We start from the raw sequence: 4702 nt of genomic DNA on the forward strand, positions 1-4702 counted from the left end.
TAGTCTCACAATGAAGAAAACATGAAAATGAAATAAAACCGTGAAGATAACATGATAGCTTAAGTGATTATAGAGATGATTGCTCAAATTTGCATAACTATGCAAAAACTAATTGGCATTAATTTATTTTGTTAAAAAAAATAATAATCTTTTTATATAAAATTTCTTAAGTCATTGAAGGAAAATTTACCTCCCTAAATAGGGATAAATTTTGAAACAAATATATATAAAAAATGTTTTGCCTATTATTTTAAAAAATAAAATAATTAATATTGAAATATTTAATTTTGTGTTTTTGGATTAAATACACATTAATGCATGAATAATTTTCAAACCCCACATTAACTCACCCCACTATTGAATAATTCTTAATTTTTCTCACAAAACTCCTCGATTTTTCATTTTTCTTCTACATTTATTTCACTATAATAGTTTCACCCATTACCCCCTTAATATTTGTGATTAGTCATGATTTTATGAATATTTTATATTAAACACGTTGATTTCTTTATTTAACTTTTTTAGTTCAACTTCCTCTTTAAATCAAAAATTAGTTAAAAATAATGGAATAAATTAAACAAAAAAAGTGATAAAAGTAACAGGAAATCTATCCAAATCTTAATAACATTCTAACCAATTTATTTTTTGACAAGTCAACTGCCAATTAAACTTTAGATTGGAACTGGGGTTGGAACTATTGGCAATTAGAGTTTTAAATGGTGACTTTAATCTAACTAAGGAAATAGCAATAAAGTGTTGCTTTAGAACAAAAAGCTAGTTGGTAGATTTAATTCAACCTGGTACAATCAGTAGGCTTAAACGATACAACCTTTTTAATGAGGTCATAACCAACCAACAAATTCTGCTGAGCCAAGTTCCCAAAGATAGAACAAATTTGAGATGGGACACGGTCTAGGTCAACCAATTCTGCTACAGCTGATTCCAAATTAGTATAATCCTGGCTTGGTAAAAGTGTCAATGTAGTACCTGAATCAATAATGATGTTACCCACCATCACTTGAATCCCCAACAAATTCTATTCTTTTGTTTCCTACTGTAAATGCTTCCAATATCAAATAGTAAAAAGGTTGTGGGTCTTTTTTAACTAAAGGAGTTGACACATCACTTTGTCCTGAAACCACAGCTGCATCTCCAAAATGGAGTTTGCTTGTCCTTTTTGACTCAACCAACAATGGCACCAAACAGTAAGAGAACTTTCCACCAATTTTTGATCCCAATTGTGTTATAAGAGACACAGATCCACCTCCAAGGCCGACTATACTAGAGGTCTTACCACTAAATGTCCCTGCATTTTGGGTTCCACATCCTATTACGGTTTTAGGAAACGAAATAGAACGACCATTGGTGGAATCTAATGTAAGAGTCTCGACACTAAGATCTCCACATGAATGAGATTGATCACCATACTGAATGGAATATTGGCAAGAATATTGATCAGAACAAGAAGTGTCTCTCACACCGTTACATGTTTTAGACTCACAAGGTATGTTTTTGTAACTTGATTATTTTGAAGGATCAAATATAGGAGTAGTTTGGTTGAAACATTCTTCACAAGGCTTACATTGAAGCCAAACAATATCACTACCCGTATCAGCAATACCATATAACTTAAATGGTGGGGTACCAACTGAATAAGTCATGAGATACCCACCTCTGTCGGGGATTACAGTCGATTCAGGACTATTAGTGACTGAATCTTTGTAGAAATGGTTAACACGACTGATGGATTGACGTGCGTCATTGACAACACGTTGCTATTTGGTTTGTGTAGGTTGGTAGAAGGGTGATTTTAAAGAGTCGTGGTGAATGAGTTCAACACTAAAACCATTGTTTAATGCATGAGAAAGAGAAACAATGAAACAAAGGGAAAATAAAAATAGGTTAAGAAAGGAACGTGCGTACATTGTTGCTGTCATGAGAGGTTGGATGTGAAAATTTGATATCACAATTATATTCTTTAGTGGCTTTTATAAGAATATTTTTGAGTTATAGTATTGTTGGAATTGCATAGAATTGAGAATGTACATAGACGTGTTCATAAAAAATGAAGAAATTCTAGACGCGTTCATAAGAAATGAAGAAATTCTAGACTACTGAAACGTAATTATTCCATAATCTTTCCTTAAAGTAAAATAAAAAGTCAAAACCAATTAAATGAAGTTATTAAAGCCTTCCATTTTTAAGGCAGTTGCTTTATTATTATGTAAATATATGTAATTCATGGATATCATTGAAGATTTTTACTTAATTTGGTTACATGTGATATATTTTCATTAAAAAACTACATATCTTAATGTATTAATAAATTTATGAAAATAAACAATAAATATTTTGTTATAAGAAATCCATAAATAAACTTTTTAGCACAAATAACATTTTACAAGGAACAATAATATTATACCTTTTAACTATAAAATTAATATTATACTTTTTAACTAAATAATAATATTTATACCAATTATGTCAAAATAATAATAATAATATTAATAATAATAATAATAATAATAATAATACGTATAGAAATACAAAAAATTATATTATACCCATTGAAATAAAAAATAAAAATAAATCTATTTTTAATTTAGTGAACTTGTGATAGGTGTTCAAACTTATTTGTTTATTATAATGATTTTCAATCAAATTAAGTGAATGGTAGAATACTTTCATTCGTTGCAATTACATTTCTTTATTGTATTTAAATATTACATAAAATACCAGTTCTCAGTGATAAAATTTTAAAATCACTATGGTACGAGACTATTTTATCACTGTACAAATTGAACATTTTAAAAAAAAAATTGTCTCTTCGATTTTGCTTAAACTTTATTTGTTATATATTTTAAACAATTTTGTCTCGATTCAATGTTTATGCTAAAATTTATATATTTTAATGTGATGTTATCAGTATAGTAGATATATATTAAAGATTTGAAGGCTACTTAATAATTGATTTAAAGAATCATTTCATTGAATTCAATTACTTTATAATATATAATGTAATTATGATTATCTTTTACGAGATTCATTAAAAAAGAAATATTTAAATTATTATTATATCTTTTTTTATATCTCTTATGATTGGAATTGTTGTAAAAGAATAAGATATAAAATGATCGTAAAATTATATAAAAATTTGATTTTATTTTTTTGAATTTAATTAACAACGTATAAGTTGTAATTGTTTTTATAAGCAATTGTTTGAAATTAACACTATCGCAATTTATCATATCTATAAAAACATTGATTTTATTTATAACTACTATAATGACTCGTGCATTACACTATAATAAGTTTGATTTATATAGTTCATTATGCGCAAGCATTACATGCACAAATTAAGAAATGATCCAAAAAGTTTCTATCCAAAAATAAAAATTAAAAAACTTGTAATATAAAACTAATCAAAAATGTTATACCAAAAAATGAAATATGTAACACCCCGTTTTTCAAAACGAGGGTGTATTTTTTTTTTTAAAAAGAAATTAAAATAAAACAGAGAAATAAATAAGGTAACACCTTTGGATAAGTAATTAAGTCATTATAATTTTCAAGCAGCGGAAAAGCTCTCAAACCATGAATTCAAAATATTAACATAACAAAAGTAGTACAGTCTTCCAGTTTAAAAATAAACGCAACCCAAAGGAAAGACATTCGTTCCCTCTGTGACAACCTAGTCTGATCATTTTACAAAACAACTAAACACCCTGAGTGATCTCCACGCGCCCCGTGAGATCCTCTTAACGTAGCTGCAGTCAAGCGTTCCCATCTCCATTCCCGTCCGTAGGGTACGAATCGGTAGGATCGTCCTGGCTCTCATCTGAGGGCAAAGCCCAGATTTCCACAATAGTTGTAAAGGGTCACCAACCGAAAATAACAATTAACACATAACATTTAAGTTTTAAATGCACAAAATAATCTTTCAACTTAGCATGCACCTTAAAAGGGTTTCCATATGCCAAACATTCATAAACAAGGTTGAAAAATGAAGTTTTTAACAAAACAACACTGTTGTATTCGAATACAGCATCTCTGTATTCGAATACAAGGCTGTTTCAGCATTCAGCAGCAAAAACAACATGTCTGTATTCGAATACAACAGTCTGTATTCGACTACACTGTAAGTCAGTAGCAAAACAGCATGTATGTATTCGAATACAGCAGTCTGTATTCGACTACACAGTAAGTCAGTGGCAAAAACAGCATGTCTGTATTCGAATACAGCTTTCTGTATTCGAATACACATCAGACAGCAACAGGAAATCAGCAAAAATCAGCAAAATTCAGCTTTTTAAAGGGTTTCGAAACCAATCAACACTTACACACAAATCCAAACAATCACACTTAGCAATTATAGAGCAATCACCACGACATCTTGAGTTTCGAAATAGTTTTACAATCAAACATGCTATTACCAAATTCGAAAACATAACACTTAACACTTATAACACAATTACTACAACATAATGGGTTTCAAAATGGTATTGCAATCAAACATGTTATCACCAAATTCCAAAACATACACTTAACACTTATAACACAATACTACACAAACAAAATGAACCAACAATTCACAATTTAACAGGGTGTAATCTCTCACGGACAAACACCTGTGCAGTCACTCACGGACAAACACAATTTACCAAGAAACGTAAGTCGTAAACGTACCACCTATCACGGGTCA

The 4702-nt window shown here is 29.3% G+C and overlaps 1 pseudogene; it reads right to left on the reverse strand.

Annotated features, from left to right (window-relative positions):
- Window positions 1-787: 787 nt before the first annotated feature.
- On the reverse strand, window positions 788-1925 carry LOC101512042 (aspartic proteinase CDR1-like; annotated as a pseudogene).
- Window positions 1926-4702: the final 2777 nt, after the last annotated feature.

Source organism: Cicer arietinum, chromosome 7, assembly GCF_000331145.2.
Source record: "Cicer arietinum cultivar CDC Frontier isolate Library 1 chromosome 7, Cicar.CDCFrontier_v2.0, whole genome shotgun sequence".
NCBI lineage: Eukaryota > Viridiplantae > Streptophyta > Magnoliopsida > Fabales > Fabaceae > Cicer > Cicer arietinum.